This window comes from Peromyscus californicus, unplaced genomic scaffold, assembly GCF_007827085.1.
Source record: "Peromyscus californicus insignis strain IS unplaced genomic scaffold, ASM782708v3 Scaffold_11__1_contigs__length_118956290, whole genome shotgun sequence".
NCBI lineage: Eukaryota > Metazoa > Chordata > Mammalia > Rodentia > Cricetidae > Peromyscus > Peromyscus californicus.
This window is the reverse complement of record NW_026294402.1, coordinates 67,088,428-67,107,661: the sequence shown is the minus strand read 5'-3', so window position 1 is coordinate 67,107,661 and position 19,234 is coordinate 67,088,428. Positions and strand designations below refer to the sequence as shown.

The window sequence follows — 19,234 nt, the reverse complement described above, 5'->3', positions numbered from 1 at the left end:
AAGATTCTGAAATAGCCTCATTCATTTAGTCAAAGGTTAATTTGGAAAGCTGAGAGTGGTGCACACCTTTAATCCCAGCACTTGGAAAGCAGAGCCAGGCGGATCTCTGTGAGTTCGAGGCCAGCCTGGTCTACACAGTGAGATCCAGGACAGGCACCAAAACTACACAGAGAAACCCTGTCTTGAAATCTTTGTTTTGTTTTGTTTTTTGTTTTTTTCGAGACAGGATTTCTCCATGTAGTTTTGGTGCCTGTCCTGGATCTCGCTCTGTAAACCAGGCTGGCCTCGAACTCACAGAGATCCGCCTGGCTCTGCCTCCCGAGTGCTGGGATTAAAGGCGTGCACCACCACCGCCTGGCTACTTAGATGTTTTTATTCAAATAGGATAGTGTTCATCCATAGAAAGCCTACTTACTAAACTATTGATGTACAATTATATGTTTTCATTTTATATTAATGTATGTCTTTGGTTTTTTTTCCCTATAAAATTTATACGAGGAAAAGAAACATTCTCATTTGTTGTTTAAGCAACAATAAACGTAGTTACAACGTGTTGTGACCGAGGGTTTGTTTGCGGGGAGGGAGGATGGCTTCCGTGGTGGAAGTAGCCTTCTTTATTCTCACCTTTTCGAAACCCAAATCCCGCTATGCTTTCTCTCATTTCCGCAAAAGATGTGCTGTTCCCGAGGAGATACTTTCCCTGCTGGACTTGAAAGAGATGGAGAGGGTTCCTTGCCAGAGGCCTGCTTGAAAAGCCATCATGGTGGTCTTAACTCATCAGTAATGTCTTATGGACATTATTCATCTTTTTTACGTATTTGTGTTCACGTTTGTGTGAAGACCTGAGTCCTAGAAAGGGATGTGGTAGTGGGAGCCCGGAACAAGTCTGACGCCGGAGCTAAAGAGGGGGAGAGTCCAGGGAAAGCATCCTTGGGGGAGGAGCTGAATTAATTGCCTGTTAAATCCAAAGCACAGTCATATATGTGAGGGGAAAGAGAGAGAGGAGGAGGGGAGAGGGAAAATAGGAAAGGGAAGGAAAAGAGAGATGCAGAAGGAAACAGAGGGAGGGAGGGAGGGAGGGAGAGAGGGAGGGAAGAGATCAAATGTGAGGGCAAACTGGAAGCCCAACTGAGAAGCAAGTTAGACATCATGACAGAGGAAGAAACTAAACATTGAGATGCTTTTGTGGCTTTTTAAACATGGGTGCCAGCAGCCCTAGCCTGTGGATGGAAACTCTAACCTGGCCATTCTTCCACTGGCTGTATCCTGTAGTTTGTGCAGTTTGAGTGGGTTCTCAGCCGGGGTGGGGGCGTGTCACATCTCCACATCCAGTTGGTTTCCTTCTTAAGAGAAGGACTGGAATGAGCTGTGGTACTGATGAGGATCCAGAGCTTTGAAAACTGGGCTCTTCTAGCTCAGCTGCAGGATGAAGGGAAGGACGTTAAGTCTAGGGAAATGCCTCAGTGCAGGGCTAGAAGAAACTGGCAGAAACAAACCTCATCATTCCTTTTATTACCAAAGCAGTAGCAACCAGAAGACAACTGTGGTGTTTCCCATCATCGTGTTCACTAGCGTTCTCCTTTCCATCCTGTGATGGCAAACCCGTTCTGGATTCCAAGTCCTCTTAGACCTTGCCACTGGCGGCCAGGATCCTCCCTCACTTACGGAAAGTCTTTCCAGCACTCGTTCTCTCCAGCATCTCAATACTTCCCTTTCTAGCCGTCCATTTCGGCAGCTACCTACCTATTAATTACCCATCATCTATATATCTTTTCCCCACCCACTGTCTATATATATATATTCATCTGTCTATTCATCCATCCGCCGTCTATCTACATTTTTGTATCTGTGTTTTATTTCATCTTAAATATGTTCTCCCTAGAATACCTGCTCTTCTCTATCTACCCGCTGCCGCTACTCAGCTCTCTACACCAGCTGAGCCAGCCTCTCATTGGACCTCTTGGTGGCCCGAGACTGCACCCTGGCTCAGTTTGGCTGTGCACTGTCGGTTTCTTTGAAGCCTGCAGCCAGCCTCTTTTCTCTTTTTCCCATTTTTTTTTTCCGGAGCTGAGGACCAAACCCAGGGCCTTGCACTTGCTAGGCAAGCGCTCTACCACTGAGCTAAATCCCCAACCCCTCTTTTTCCCAATTTTTGAGTCATTTAAACTCTATTCTTTAGATACACATGCTCACTTTGTGGGAGGTCTTAACCCAGGGCTTTAACTTGTATCTCTGTCAATAGCTCTCCGATCTATGTTTTTCAGTCCTGACATTTTCCTTAGCAAATCTCTCTACTTGACATTTCCATCAGATAACTAATAAGCATTTCAAATCAAACATTTTCCAAATAGAGCTTGATCGTCTCTCCCAAACTTGTTTGTCCCAGTTTTCTCTGTTGTAGCGACTGGTCTTACTTATCTTACAGCTCAGCTCATATACTTACACCTATATGGCGTCCAAGCCCAGTTATCAGAGCCCCTGCCGCTGGCCGGTTGACCTCTTTGTGAAGACCAAGACCGAGCATCCTGGATATTCCTAGCAGATGATGGCCAAAAGCGGTGCTGCGGTCTCTGCTCATGGCTCTGCAGCATCTGGTTGCAGATGAAATGGCAGATCCAAAGCGCTTGGAGAAGGTGATCGGTTCTGCACTTCTGTATCTAATTAACCACCCCAGCCTGGTGGACAAGAGATCTTGTTCTCAAGAGGGTGGCAATTAAACTTTTCCAAAAGCCAGTTTCCTAAAGAAGGCCTGTCCCCCTGGGGCACAACGTCCCCATTTCAATGGCTGGAGACTGTCAAGTGGATTGGGCTGTTTCGGGTAGATTAGGAAAGACTGAAAGAATTACACAAGTAGTTCTAATTACTTTGTAGAAGGCTTCCTTTGCACCTGAGAACCAAGAAAACCTTTTCCTACTGAGCAAGCCAAAGAGAAGAAATGAGGGAAGAATTGTCTGCTAAACGCTAGGAGTTGAGCCATCTGGTAATGAGACCTGTGGGCCCTGACTCCAAGACTCTGAGTAAAGAAGCACAGAGCAGCTATTTTGGCCGGACAGCTTGGTCCAGGAACACCGCCATTTTCTTGGACATGTACTTTTCAGGGCTGGCCTGCAGGTGGTGGTGCAGCCCACAGAGGACTGTACAAGCAAGCGACGGATAGGATGTTAGACCTAGGTAGGTGTCTGTATTAGGATTTCGTCCAAGTGTGTCTTGCCCACTTGCTTCCGGATATGATTCACTAAGCATGAGGGAATGACAATGACGATGGAGCAGAATGAGACCTTAGCCTGCCAAGTAGCTCCTTGCCTATTGATCTCAAAACCTCTTCCTCATCCAGACTAACGACAAGAGAGAAGGCCCTTTCAGGATGTGCTTAAAATGTCCTTTCTTGTTAGGTTGTGAGTATCCACAAAGAAGGCGTCTATGGGGTTAAGTGGCCACTTCTCTCACCATGCTGGTGTAGCTGGTCCCTAGGCTCAACTGAGGAGGTGAGCATCTTCTTCAGACAAGTCAATCATTGTTCTTGTCCAAGCTACCATCTATGTGTACCGGGGTCTGTCCGAGCTGAGAAGGCCCATGGTATTACCTGGATCCTCATTGGTCAGCGATTCAGTGATGAGAGTTTCTACTCTGAAGTGGGGACCACTGCAGTGTTTTGTTTTGTTTTTTTCTCCCAGTCTAGACTTTTGAGGTAACTATCCCTGAAATTCATGGTTCCAGTCATCTGACTGTACCCCCTTCCCCGCCCCATTCAGCTAATTCTTGGCCAGAGCCCGCTGAATGTACCTCTGTGCTCTCAAAACCAGGGTGTCTGTCAGAACACTCGGGATTCACAGGATCACCTGTGCAACACGAAGCCTCGTGAGCTCAGCAGAGGCAATGGCTCACACTCATCTGTCAACTCGCCTCCCACTCATCGCCAAGAATCTGGCCTCTGGCCTTCTTGTGTCTTCTTCTGTTCCTTTTTCCTTCCACTTGGGATCGGGTGGGGCAGGCAGTCTTTCAGCAGGTCACTCGTTCAGCATCTCCTTGCGAGCTATAGCAGTGAGCTACATTGCCTGTCTTCCGTGGGCAGAAAGGATCTTTTTCAGACTTAAGAAAAGACACCAAAAATTGTACCCAGCCCCATCTTAGTTATTAATAAACTTGAACCTAAGAAATCCTTCTGGTCAATGTCTAAGTCTTGCTGTGAAACTGATGCAAAATGTGATCAAAGCAGAGATCAGAACTTGACTGTTCAAAGCTATGCTCTCCGTCAAGCTCCAAGTGGGTGTTTACATTAAAAACAAACAACTGGGGGCTGGAGTTAAGAGCTCAGCAGTTCAAACTGCTTGCTGTTCTCACAGAGGACGTGAGTTCGGTTCCCGGCACCCACATTAGGCAGCTTATAACTGTCCATAACTCAGTTCCAGGGGAATCAGACACCTCTTTGCACCCACAAGCATATACCACCCCACCCTGGACACAAACGCGTAGTTAAAAACGAAGCCTTCAAAAAGAATAATAAGATAAATAAACTTAATTCAAATATAAAAATTCAGGCTCCTCAGTCGTACAAGCCGCAGCTCAAACCTTTAGTAGTTGTCTAGGTAGGGAAGAGCACGACTGCTCTCCTGGAGGACAGCTGCTCTCTCCGGGAGCTCTAAAAGCCTCTGTCTAGATGTGTGGGAAACTTCCTGGAAGCATAAATTCTACCAGACACGGCGCTACATCTAAAAAGATATTCTCAAACAACTATTCATGATCTTCTCGCTCTGGACTCCCAAGAGGCTGGCTTAGCAAGCCTCGCCCACTTTCTCAAGGGCCAGGGCTGTTCTCTGTCCCTCCTTACAGGAGGCTGTATGAGTTCCAAGGCCCCAAGATTTTATCCATGAGCTGCTTGAGATTTCAATACAGCCACATCGGAACATTAATCCAAGAAGAGGGTCCTCTGAGTGTGGGGCCGAGTGTGGCTGCATAGTTTCATACCTACAAAGCTGGCCCTGCTCTGAGATAATCACACCCAAAAGAGAAATCAAGGCAGCCCTGTGGGCTTACTAAGGAATTTACTCATGAGCGCCAACGCCAGAGTCCACAGCTGCACCAGTGTTGGCCAAGCTCAGACGTTAATTCAGACATCTGCTCAGGGAATGTCTGTGGCGGGAGCGAGCTGTCCGGCCAAAAAGAAGTGGCAGGAAGCAGGGCCTTAGGATGTATTGGAAAGCCAACTCCTGGAAGGTCTGAGTGTGCCAGGCGCCTCCAGATGCATATGTTTCCATCACAGCCAGGGGCGTGCCCAGCTGGGAAGGCTGAGACTTGTCACTTCATTTCGGAGAACTGGAGAACAGGGAAAAGACGGCACACCCAGGGCCTTCAGCACTGGGAATGGCATCCTGGTTTCCTACCTGGACTCTGAGTGTGGCAGACTGTGGGGTCTAATCTGCCTCCATCTGAGAGAAGAGGTTTCTAGAAGAGATCAGGACATCAGAGCATCCAAATAAGTCATCAGTGCAGAAAATCTACCTGTCCATCAACCAGAGGGAAACCTAGGAACAAAAAATGAAAGGACTGAAGTGGAGGGACATATTTAGATGTTCCAAACACTTTTTAAGAACAGTTCATTCCCAGCCGGGCGGTGGTGGTGGCGCACGCCTTGAATCCCAGCACTTGGGAGGCAGAGCCAGGCGGATCTCTGTGAGTTCGAGGCCAGCCTGGTATCCAGAACGAGTTCCAGAACAGCCAGGGTTACACAGAGAAACCCCAAAAAAAAAAAAAAAAAAAAAGAATAACATGATCAAAGTATACTTCAGGAAATTCTCAAGGAATTGATAATAACATTTGAAATAAAAAGACCAAAGAGATAACACAAAAACAACAATGGAGTCATTCTGGTGGACCTTTGGGTCATTTGAGGGTCAGGCAGAACGGTCACTGTTTCAATACCTTTGGGCAGATGAAGGCTGACCCAGACAGAGCCCATGGGGGTGAGGTCTGGATGCCTTCTCTGTGAAAGTCCAGAAGCTGCACACAAAACTCTGAGCTCTGTGAGATGTGGGTTCCAGAGACCCAGGAGACATCCTTGAAGGGGACCCTTGAGGTGCTAGGCCCGTCATGAAAACAAGAGAGCTCAAAGGCCAGACTTCTCCCAGTTTGGGAGGTAGCATGGAAGCCTGAGACTTCAGTTTCTCTAAGGTTTTTCCATTTCATCCTGACTTGTAATTCCAGGAGAAAAGAAAGGGAAAAGTAAAGAAAAAAACAAAATAAAAAACTGAATCAACCCAACAGAAGGTAGTAAAGAAGATGATGTTGAAGAATGTAAATATAAAACAAAAGGTAAGTAATTTTTCAATAATAAAAATGCATATTACTATTCTAAGACTGAATTTGCCAGCTAAGGACAGAAATCTCAGAATATTTCTTTATATAGACATGGTCTTATTATGTCACCCAGACAGTCCTTGAACTTCTGGGCTCAAGGGTTCTTCCTAACTCAGCTTTCATAGTAGCTGAGGCTACAGGCATGTGTCATTGTGCCCAGCTGAGCTTCATAGAGTTTTTAAAAATTTAGCTATAGGCCGGGCAGTGGTGGCACATGCCTTTAATCCCAACACTCAGGAGGCAGAAGCAGGTGAATCTCTTGAGTTTGAGGCCGGCCTGAGCTACAGAGTGAGTTCCAGGACAGGCTCCAAAGCTACACAGAGAAACCCTGTCTCAAAAAACAAAAACAACAACAACAAAAAATTTAGCTATATACTACTTCTTTTTTTTTTTTTTTTTGGTTTTTCGAGACAGGGTTTCTCTGTGTAGCTTTGCGCCTTTCCTGGAACTCGCTTTGGAGACCAGGCTGGCCTTGAACTCACAGAGATCCGCCTGGCTCTGCCTCCCGAGTGCTGGGATTAAAGGTGTGCGCCACCACCGCCCAGCGCTATATACTACTTCTAAGAGGTACACCTAAGACATGATAATTCAGAGAGGTCATTATATAAAGAAATGGGCAAAATACATTAGAAAAAATTATTTTAATTAAATATATAACAATATTATCATTAAGTTTTCAAATTGGTTGGAAAAATATAATGGATAAGGGATGCCATTGCATAGTGGCAGAAAGATTAAATGAATAATTCACAATGAAAGAATGCCATTTGAAGCCTATGTGTTGGGGCAGTGCATGTGTATGATGTCAAAAATCACAGAGAAAACAAGAAATTCAAAATCCTGCTGTGGGTATAAATAACAACCTTAATTCTCCTAAGTCACGGGGAACACATTCTCTCTAGCCCACGGGCAACTTGTGCAGAAGCAAATTTCTAGCAAATACTGATGACCAAAAGTCACCTCAGACATGTTTTCTCATAGTTCAATACACTTAGAAATCAGCATAATAATCACATTATTGCCATTCACTTCAGAACTCCTAACTACTACTGGAAAAATGCAAATTAGCAAATTTTAGTGCAGCTCAGATAATGAATACACAGTACCAAGATATATAGAACTTTTTAAAAAAAAGATTGATTTATTTATTACGTATACAGTATTCTGTCTGCATGTATGCATGCAGGCCAAAAGAGGGCACCAAATCTCATTACAGATGGTTGTGAGCTACCATGTGGTTGCTGGGAATTGAACTCAGGACCTTTGGGAGAGTGGCCAGTGCTCTTAGCCATTGAGCCATCTCTCCAGCCGCAATATATAGAACTTTAAAGGAATATAATAGAAAGAAAATGAAGCATGTATCCTAAATATTAAATAAAAAAAAATCTGAGGTGAGCTGGGCAGCAGTGGCCCACGCCTTTAATCTCAGCACTCGGGAGGCAGAGTCAGGCAGATCTCCGTGAGATCGAGGCCAGCCTGGTCTACAGAGCAAGAACCAGGACACCAAAGCTACATGGAGAAACCTTGTCTCGAAAAACAACAACAAAAAAAACCTAACCAACCAACCAAACAAAAAAACAAACAAACAAACAAACAAAAAAAAGAGAAATGACTCCTACTCCTAAGTAAAGCCAAAATCACTATTCTGACTAATATTTTATATAAACTGTAAGCATAGCCTTATGTCTGCCTTCCTCCCAAGTGACTGCTGTTCGTCACAAGCATTCACTAATAAGTTCCTTACACCCAGTCAGAAGCATACACACTGCCCGCTGTGCGTGCCTTAACTGTGCATCTATTTATACGGGATGACGGGTACTTTCCCCAATAAATCTCACCACTTCTCCTGCTAAGAAACTTGGTGACACATGGACTCATCCCTACACTTTCCCCAACAGTAAGAGGAATCGACACACGGCAGAGTTTGGCTACAAACATGAACAGCTCTGGGGTATATCAGAAGCGAAGGGCATGCAACAAAATCCATCTTTCTAAACTTTCCTCCCAGCAGCTTGAGCAAAGGCGGGAAGGATCTGGAGACCTCGGGGCGGGTTATGTCCGCTAGTCTGTGATCAAGAAGAAAACCCTGAGTCGGCCAGATCTAGAGCTCAACTACTTCCCACAGCGAGCCTTCCCGTGTGTAATATTACATTTCAAAAGCACTATGTCTTTGTGAGCCAGTTACTTTCCTAGAGGCCTGACTTTAATCCCCGTCAAACCAAGGACCACACTGGGGACAATGTCCCTGCCTTCTGCTAGAACAGCTACGACCCTCCTGGAGATAAGGGGAGACTTCTGCTTTATACCAGCTTGCAGATGACGATGGCGAGGAAGCTGGGGAGAGGCTCGGGGTGCAGCCGGGGTGAGGGGTCGGGGTGGGGGGAAGTTGGGGGGTGGCGGGGTGGGGTCAGGGGAGAGGAGAGAGGAGCACCATGCTCGCCTCTTTTTCGTGTCTTTCATTTCACAACTTCTTCCTTTCCATGCCTGCTGGGGCGCTTGCTTGCCTTGCGTCGGAGCCAAAAGACAGGTCAACTCCATTGCAGCTTATCCAAGTTGGCAGAGGCTGTGGCAGCAGGGTGGTAACTCTGCCCGATGTTCCCAAGCTGTGGCTGGGACGCTTCCAACAGCAAAGTCACTCAGTAAACAGTCCTCTGTTTCTTCCTTGGGTTGGCGGAGATATCACTGGGCCCTTGTACTACCCACTCCTTACTTTTCAAGAAGCCCACAGACCAGAAACTTCCCAGGTCTCCCTGTCTTCAAAGAACCTTTGGGTAGGTATAAAACACCTCTGACATGCCGTCATTTCTACTCTAAACCCAATACATGGCTTCCTGGGGATCTCTACGTTGGGTATTATTTCCTGTACATCACTGAGTTCAACACTCAAAAACTTAATTTAATGTCTGTGTTAAGCCTGGCTTTGCTCCAGAGTAGGGTGGGGGCAGGGAGACAAATAAATACTGCTCTTAATAGTGTTTTATTTATTTATTTTTTTTTTTTTTAGGTTTTTTCGAGACAGGGTTTCTCTGTGCAGCTTTGCGCCTTTCCTGGATCTCGCTCTCTAGACCAGGCTGGCCTCGAACTCACAAAGATCCGCCTGCCTCTGCCTCCCAAGTGCTGGGATTAAAGGCGTGCGCCACCACCGCCCGGCAATAGTGTTTTATTTTTAAAAGTGTACAAACTGATTGGAGACAGAAACACCCAGGTGGAATTAGTACAGCACCGAGAAAAATGTCTATAATCATCAAAAGCATGGGGGTAAAGATGGGAGAGACATGGTGGCCTGAGCTGGAGATGGGTTTGCAAGAGGGGCGGAGGATTAAGGAGGACTTACCTGGGGGGAAAGATAGTCAAGGCTTGAGAGGCTGACCCCAGTAGAGCAGACTGAGACTATCAGACCAGTCTAATAAAGCAGCTTGGACCCCAGAAGATAGGAAAGCACACAAGCAAATCAAAGCCAGGAACCAGCGTAGAGCAATAAGCCCTCAGACTCCCTTATCTTGATACGTGTTGAGTCCCAGAGACCAAAGGAGCCTCTTGAACCACGTTTTCCACGCCATGCTTTCATTTTACAGGGGAGAGCCGAGGCTTAGAGCACGAAGCTATTTCACCATCTCAAGCAACAGAGAGATCCGAGCCAGAGTGGAAAGTCACCTCCAGCACTCTGGATTCCACTGTTCACACCCTGCTTCCACACCACACTGCTATACCCAGATGGCACAAGCCCCGCCAGGCCAGTGACATGCTAAGAGTAAGGACGTAGGTCTCAGGCAGAAGTATCCGGAAGGGCAAAGCTCACTCTGTGCACAGATCTCGACTTTTCTTGAAGTTCACTGCATGTTGTATCACATTCCAGTGGCTCTGATTGACACTCAGGATTTTCCATTGGCCCCACCCAGCCTTTATGACCTTCATTCCCAACACTCCCCAACCTCTAGTCTCCAGCCAGATGCTCCACTCAATCCCCTGGCTTTTGCTGGGCCCCTGCATGTGGCTGGGACACTGCCCTCTCATCCCCTTCTCCCCCAAGGCTGCTTTCCCTATTACTACCTAGATGTAAAGTTCAGGACTCAGGCTGCCTCAAGTCTCTTCTACACCATCGTTTAATTCTAGGCAACCTGATTCGATTCATTTCAACACACTTTACAAGGGACCTATCATGTGTCAGGCATCCTACTATGCACTTGAGATTCAAGGAAAAGTAAAGCATGGGTACGAAGAGTCTAGATAGGGAAGGGAGACACAAAAACAAATCAATCATAGGAATAAGTGAAAGAAACACAGTCTAGAACAGTGGTTCTAAACCCCTTTGGGGATCGAACGACCCTTTCACAGGGGGCGCCTAAGACCATCAGAACACACAGACATTTACATGACGATTCATAACAGTAGCAAAATTACAGTTACGAAGTAGCAACCAAAATTTTATGTTTGGGGGTCATCACAACACAAGGAACTGTATTAAAGGGTCACAGCATTAGGAAGGTTGAAAATCACTGGTGTAGAGGAAGAAAAGGGAAGGGGCCCCATGGATAGAGTGGTGTCTGAGGTCAGTTAGTGGACGAATGGGAACACTTAGGGGCCAGTTTGTAGAAAGAAGGAAAAGTGATGCCGGGCGGTGGTGGCGCACGCCTTTAATCCCAGCACTCGGGAGGCAGAGCCAGGCGGATCTCTGTGAGTTCAAGGCCAGCCTGGTCTCCAAAGCGAGTTCCAGGAAAGGCACAAAGCTACACAGAGAAACCCTGTCTCGAAAAACCAAAAATAAATAAAAATAAAAAAAAAAAAAAGAAGGAAAAGTGGCAGAGAAGACCGGATGTGGTAACTCAGAGCACCCAGTGGCTCAGGTTTAGTGCCCAACATTTTACCCCGTAGGACTGGGTTTGGTACTAGGGCTGGCTGTGTCTTCAGTGCGGTGTGCGGATAGAAGACCTGGAAGAGGAAAGGCATGAGGGATGGTGAGGGGCTTCTCCACGGGCTTTGATGAATGGATGTAGTCAACCTAACTTGGTGCTTAGGACCTAATGGAGGAAATTACTGAAGACGGAGCTTGAAGCATATACATGCAGATGGAAACGGAAGGGAGGTCGCCGCGCCGGGAGAAAGAGCGGTGCAGTCATCTGTTGCTTAGCTGTTTCAGGTACGTAACTTTCTCCTGAGACACCTTTCCTAAATTCTCCAAGGACAGGAATTATCTTTCAAATGTCCTTTTCATAGTTCCAAGTCACTCACGCAGCTCTGGATGCACAGTGGGCGTTTGATCAATTATCAAGAATCTTTTGGGGGCCTGACAAAATTTTAAAAGGAAAGAAAGAAAAAGAGAAAAATCCTCCTATTTGTTCATGACGGGAACTTGTTTTTATTCCCCAAATCTGTGACTAAGAATGAAAATTCATAAGCTTTTACAAATCCACATTTGAAAGAAAGATGGTGTGTGTAATTAGAAGCTTATGGTCGGCTAATGAGGGCCAGAAGATCCCAGTTAAAGCCAACATCTCATCTCCAAGCAGCCTTCCTCGCTGTGTGGGCACCCCAACTGCTAAGTTTATTTAATAGATCAAATTAAATGGTTGACTGCTCGCGAAGGGCATCTCGGGGACTTGGGACTTAGGTTGGCTTTGGTGCTTGTTTCTCCAAGCTCGTTACTGACAGAAGTACTCAGTCCAGTTATCTGAAAAATCAAGCCACTTCTAGATACAAAGACTCATAAAAGACTGTGTGTACATTACTGGTTATTTTCCTGGAGGAGAAACACAAGGTATGGAGGATTCATTTATTTTATTTTATTTTATTTTATTTTATTTTATTTTATTTTATTTTACCAATTCTTACTCCATTCCTCCCAAATCTGATCAGGCTCTGAAAAAAGCCTTGAACACACATACATATGTATGTATATGTTTTAAGTGCAAAGGGTAATTTTTAGTTCCATAAAGACAAGAATCCTTGTTGTGTGTTTATATGACAACAAATACACCATTTTTGTGGGCTGGCAGTGTGGCCCCATGGTGGAGTACTTGTCTGATGTGAACAAGACTCTGTAGACCCCAGTACTGCACATGTTATTTTAAAAATCACAACTGTCGAGATACTGTAATGTTCGGATGGTGTTCTAAACAGTTAACAATGGCACTGTGTGTGCCTCAGCTACTGAGAAGAGACCCCGGAACGACCTGGAGAGAGACCAGTTGGTTCATTAAACCTACACATAAGAGCTCTGTGTCGACCTTGGTATAGTGTGCTGGTAAGTTCCCTTTGTTCAGCCACATCCCTCTCTGCCACACCCACACATTTTCCTTTGGAGACAGTGCCATTCTGAGCCTCTACTCCCCCAGTCCACAAGGCTGAGCATGGATCCAGATTCAGCCAACCGATGTGGGGAGACATGGGAGGAAAGGTTTTGGCCAATTAAAGTGCTCTGTCCTCCTCACCTCAGTCATTAATTGACTGACAAATGGGTGTGACACTGGCTAAGCCAGGCACAGTCCTCCCAGAACCTTCCCTCATCAGCTAATGAGGATGGTTTCTCTCCTTGGGAGATTGCTAAACTTGAAGAATGTGAGCCTGAGGCATCCGGAGGCCATCTTGCCTTTGTAGAGGAGAAATGGTAACTGAAGGCAGAAGTTGAGAAGAAATAAGTGAATGTACAAGGGGAAGAAACATGGCATCATGGCTTGACTCTGGATCTAACTGTTTCCACAGCCAGCTACAGTCTACTGGACTTTCTAGCTAATCAAATAATTTTTTTTCTTTTCTATTTTTGCTTACATGAGATTCAATGAAATAATTTCTGACTTTATCATTCACGTAAGAGCTAATTAATAATTTACCTACATAAGGTGATTCTATAAAATTACCATTACACAGTGCTTATAAAATCTTGGACTTGGAGTTGGGGATTTAGCTCAGTGGTAGAGCACTTGCCTAGCAAGCGCAAGGCCCTGGGTTCAGTCCTCAGCTCCGAAAAAATTAAAAAAAAAAAAAATCTTGGACGTAATTGAAAAGGCTGCTTGTCCTAAGACTCCAGACTAATACATCATACAACCAGAAACCATCATGGGTCCTTAACCAGAGGATAACCAAACACAGATGCCGGCAAAAGATGTATGGAAATAATCAAAGCAACATGTGCTCATCCAGAAATGTGTGTGTGTGTGTGTGTGTGTTCTTAATTTTCAAAGATGCCAAATACCATTTCTTTCTGTTAGCATCACAGAAAAGAACTGATTGACTGCACCTTAAAATAATTGGAATTATTTTAGTCTCTTTCTCTAATTATTTGCAACACTGAACCATGGATTTATCTCATTCATCTATTCTATAAGCATATTTTAAGAAGTTGTATGGGGCCAGGTGGTGGCACACGCCTTTAATCCCAGTACTCGGGGGCAGAGACAGGCGGATCTCTGTGAGTTCGAGGCCAGCCTGGTCTACAGAGTGAGTTCCAGGACAGGCTCCAAAGCTACAGAGAAACCCTGTCTCGAAAAACCAAAACAAGAAACAAAAAAAAAAGTTGTATGGGCCAGGTGCACACTGCTAATCTCAGCACTCAGGAGGCAGAGACAGGCAGATCTCTGTGTGTTCAAGGCCAGCCTTTGTGGGTTACTGCTACAGGCATTAGGAATAAAACAATGAATTAGATAAATGCTCTACCATGCAGGAGCTTACATTCTGGTAAGAGATGGGAATGTGAAGAAAGAAATGGCTGAAGAGCTGCCTTTTCCTAAAGAAACTTCCTTTTTTTCTGTGGTGGTTAGACCAGAGCTTGGTCATAAAGGACCTGAGGAGTGGACAAGTCCTCAGGCTTTCAGTCATTTCTGGGTAACTGAATTTTTTGTCATTTCAGGGACGTGTGTGTGTGTGTGTGTGTGTGTGTGTGTGTGTGTGCGCCTGTTGTAACAAACATTCTTACTGGAACCATACCCAGTGATTGGTGAATAATAACCCTCTTCATGAGGCCAAATCTGATAAATTTTGGTTAATTCAGATGGAAAAAAAACCCTCAATTTTACATTTTTTAAAGTTTAATTACGCACAGAATGTCTGAGTCAGGAGCAGAGCTGGTGTCCATCTCAGGCACTCTTGGCTTCATTAAAGAGGCCCTGCAGCTAAGTCTTGGGAGGATTCCTTCATAAGGAAGCCATGGAGGCTGTACTGTTTCCCTCAGTTCCTCCTTGGAATGCTTGATAGTTTAACTCAAGACAGCAGTTGCCTCCTTAGCTCAGTCCCTGGGTTTTTCTGTTTGGTTTTGGTGGATGAGCAGTCTATCTAGAAAATGAGAGTGAAGCAAGTCCTTCCTCCCTTTCTAGGAGAACTGACTTTTAAACTCTCCTCGTGGATTTTCAAATTAAATAGAATCCAAAATGGCCTATGCCTTTTTGCTCCACAAACCCCTCTCTCAAGGGGAAAATAAAGCATTAATTGGGATAGTTGACTTGTGAAGGATTTAGTGCTGAGTTCTAAGGCCAGAAAGCTCTTCAGAACATTTTAGTCCAGATGTTTCATTCCGAAAATATTTGCACAAATTAAGTTACTTGTCCAATTCACAGAGTTAGTTAGTGGCCTGGCCAAGATGAGGACCCAACATTACTATTAAATTTCTCCCAAGTCCCATGACAGCTAGGGCACTCCTCTCGTGAACCTTATAATGCAGGGATGCCTACTGCATCACTGTGGCCTCTCCACAGGAACCTCAAGACCACCAGGCCAGTTCCTCTATTCAGCTTCCTCATAACCCATCTGAAAGACCACTGTCAGGATTTCTCACGGGCAGTCCTTCTGGTGACCCATTTCCAGGTCCCTAAGACCCGTTTCTTCTGAAGCCCCACAATGTCGCTTCCTCCTTTCTGAGCGGGGATCTTCTCTCCAAGCCCCACCTTCTGTTTATCATATATATATATATTGCAGTCTATTCCAGAGACATTCTTTTATTTTCATTAGCGCCAAACACGAGAGTTTCCATATTCAGCCCTGTTTGATGGCGCACATCTTTTGTTCCAAGAGGTAGAGGTGGATCTCTGTGAGTTTGAGGCTATCCTGGTTTACATAATGACCTCCAGGTCAGTTACATAGTGAGAACTTTCAAAAATAAATTAATAGGGACTTAGAGAGATGACTCAACAGCTGAAGGTACAGACTGCTCTTCCAGAGGACCTGGGTTCAATTCCCAGGAACCACAAGGCAACTCACAACCATCTGTTTAACTCCTGTTCCAAGGGATTTGACGCCCTCTTCTGGCCTCCAAGGACCAGGCCAAATGCCCATAGATTAAAAAGTTAAAAATAAGCCAGCGGTGGTGGCGCACGCCTTTAATCCCAGCACTCGGGAGGCAGAGCCAGGCGGATCTCTGTGAGTTCGAGGCCAGCCTGGGCTACCAAGTGAGTTCCAGGAAAGGCACAAAGCTACACAGAGAAACCCTGTCTCAAAAAACCAAAAAAAAAAAAAAAAAAAAAAAAAAAAAAAAACCAAAAAAAAAAATTAAATAAATAAAAAGTTAAAAATAAATAAATAAAATAAAATTTCTACACTTACAATTTCTATTTACTCCTTCAACTTCAAAAATATGACTTTCAAGACTGTTTGTCAATGAAATGTCTGAGCCAAAGATATGTGTGCTTTTTGAGGACATTTTCCAGGTCTTACCTTTTCTTCTCTCTTCCTTCCTTAATCTTCTTTTAATGCTGTCTATTTTTAGTCTCTCTCCCTTATCCTCCACACGCTGTTACTGATGTTTCCTAAGGTTCTGTTCTCTATTGTGATAGTTTCCTTTATGCCCCAATCCTCACAATAAGTCAACGCCACACACAGATACCATTTGGAGAAACAGATTTCTCCTAGACATTGAGTGTTGAATTAATTACTTTTTATTTTTATTTTCCAATACAGGGTTTCTCTGTGTAACAGCCTTGGCTGTCCTGGATCTCGCTCTGTAGAGCAGGCTGGCCTCGAACTCACAGAGATCCACCTGCCTCTGCCTCCCAAGTGCTGGGATTAAAGGTGTGTACCACCACCACTCAGCTTAAGTATAAATTTCTTATACTTACATTTTACAACTGAAGTTTTGTAAAATGGAGGCAAATAAAACTAAAAATTGTAAAACTCAGAAAATAATGCATTAATTTATGTAGTTAGAGTTTCTTCATTTTTTTTTTAGCTACACTGTTGATTTGCGTTGTGAACAGGGAAGCGGCTGCTGCCAACAGAGGCTCTTTTAACTGAAATCGAGCCTTGTGCCATCCGATGACTCGGTTCTCCCAGCCCTTGTCTCTAGTCAAACTGCTGTGACACTTTCATTCACATGAGCTAGCAGGCACACAGTGACCCTTGACCAGGTTACATCATTTACATATTAATCCCTACTCTGTGATACTTGGCACCAGCAAGATGATAAACAGAAACACAGACGCAGAAACTGGGGAGGCTGGCAATACTCATTCATAAGATGGTCATCCTGATAATCCAGATTATTGTTGAAATCGAAGCGTGAGTGTAAAATCAACCCAGTGATCACACAGACTCCTGAAAAGGCCGCTGAAGAGTCTCAGAGACTTAGGAACCCCAACTGTGTGAATTTGTATCTGCAGACCCCAAGCCCCGAGCCTCTACCCTGTTTCCAACTGTCTACCACAAATTTCTCTACCTACATGACATCTTGCACACAACATGTCCAAACGGAACTTGTTATTGCTCCCCACGCACACACCCACCTTAACCTCTATTCCCGATCCTAGTCAATGACATCATCATCTACCCAGATACCGAAGCCAAAAAGGTAAGTCTCATCCTAGATCCCGTCCTCTGCCTCTCCTCCTACAGCAAAGCCTTGCTGATTCTCTTTCCTAAACCTCTGGCAATTCAATCATCAATTTTCCTTCGTCCAAGGAAACCCATGAGAAATGATCTCAAGGCAGTAGTCTAAATATGATACGACAACAGCAAAGACAGACATAGTCATTCCACTGAAATACTCAGTAGAGAAAAACAGCTCGCCACTCTCGAGGGAAGCACGAAAGTACAGTTCTTAGAATTTTGACTATCAAAAGAAGTTTTGGATAGCCGGGCGGTGGTGGCACACTCCTTTAATCCCAGCACTCGGGAGGCAGAGCCAGGTGGATCTCTGTGAGTTCGAGGCCAGCTTGGGCTACCAAGTGAGTTCCAGGAGAGGCACAAAGCTACACAGAGAAACCCTGTCTCGAAAAAAAAGAAGAAGTTTTGGGTAGGGGTGGGGGCAATGAGCTGGCTCCGCAGGTAAAGAAGGCATTTGCCACCAAACTTGAGGACCTCATTGTTATCCCTGGAACTCATACGGTTGAAGGAGAAAAGCAACTTCTGCAATTTGTCCACTGGCATGTACACACACACACACACACACACACACACACACACACAACGTATAATCAAAGAATTAAGGACCAATGAGGTAGCTGAGGGTAAGGGCCCTTTCTGGCAAGTCTGACAATCTGAGCTTAATCGCGGGAGCCCATAGGGTGGAAAGGGAGAACTGACTGCCACAAATTGTCCTCTGATCTCTACATATGCACCATGGCAAGTATGCCCACCCCCACCCACCCACCCCCACAGCTATATATATAAATTTAAATTTAAAAAATTAATGCTGAGGTTCAGTCCTCAGCTTCCCCCCCAAAAAAAAAATTAATGCTGAATATAAGATGCTTTTAAAATACTGGTTATATTTTTAGATCTGACCTTAGCCAAAAGTGGGTGGTGGTTATATTTTTAGGAAAATGCTTAGATAGATCAAAAGCAGAAGAGAAATCCTTTGGAACTATAACAAAGAGAAAGGAAAACGGGCTCATAAAGAGTTAAGGTTCTAGACCCAGCTCATGCCTGGGGTAACTGTCAGCCTTCAGTGGCCTGAAACTTTTGTTCTAAAGGGCTCTGAACAGGGAAGACAAGAGGCAGAGTAAGCCCACATGGGCAGTAGATGATGCTGGACTTTGCATAAAGCAAGAAATCTCCAAACAGCCCATGTCCCGGATGAGTGGATCAGAACACAATCTACCCATGAGAAAAGATGTTAAGGAATTGCCTTCCTTGGTTTAGGCCATAAATGGAGACCAAGAAATGATTTGCTCTTGATAAATCAAAACTATAAGCCCACTCTCAAGTGGCTTTGGTAATAGGATTTACAAACTCTGAATGATCTGAAAAAAATGCAAGCAAATTTTTTTTCAAGCAAAATTTTTTTATTCTGGTTAATATTAGGTTGGTGATGCTTCATATACTTTTAAGAAATGGAACCATACCTCTCAAATTCAGTTTCATGTGAATACCAGAAGTGAATAAGGGTAGAATAACAAAAAGAAAGCCATAGACTCATTTCTCTGATGAGTACAGGCATAACACATTTTAGTGAAATACTTGTGAACTGAATTCAGGAACACATTAGGAAGATAATACACCATCATCAAGTTGGTTCCCCCCCAGATTGCAAGGATGGTTCAACATCCAAAAATCAGACGATAAAACGCAGCACATCAATAGACTCAAAGAACAGAATTTCTATGATTATCATCTTAGTTTTGTTTCCTGTTGCTGTCAGAAAACACCCTAGCAGAGGACATAAAGGAGAAAGGGTTAATTTAGCTGACAATTCCAGGTTAGAGTCCATCCTATCAGAGATGTCAAGATGGCAGGAACTCTTGAAGCAGCTCGTCATATGACATCCGGAGTAAGATGACAGCAGAGAGCAGAGAATTCACATGTGCATGCTTGTGCTCATCTGGCTCAGTGTGTTTTTCAGGTGGTCCAGGGACTAGCCCATGAAATGGAGTGACCCACCTGCAGGGAGTCTTCCCACCTCAATTAATCCAAGTAAGAAACTCCTTCACAACCTGATCTAGACAAGTTTCCCCTGGGACCT

The 19,234-nt window shown here is 44.7% G+C and overlaps 1 long non-coding RNA gene across 3 annotated transcripts in view; it reads right to left on the bottom strand.

Annotated features, from left to right (window-relative positions):
• Window positions 1–325: 325 nt before the first annotated feature.
• The window catches only part of LOC128095143 (uncharacterized), a 58,598-nt gene continuing 39,689 nt past the window's right edge, over window positions 326–19,234 (bottom strand). Inside the window, exons 4-6 of one of the 3 annotated variants that reach the window (XR_008213173.1) lie at window positions 5,382–5,442; window positions 1,241–4,033; window positions 326–703 (exon numbers count right to left, since the gene is read on the bottom strand). This is a non-coding gene — a long non-coding RNA (uncharacterized LOC128095143). Of the gene's footprint in view, window positions 4,034–5,381; window positions 5,523–19,234 lie in introns of all 3 variants that reach the window. The other 2 variants (XR_008213171.1, XR_008213169.1) reach the window with 2 other exon arrangements.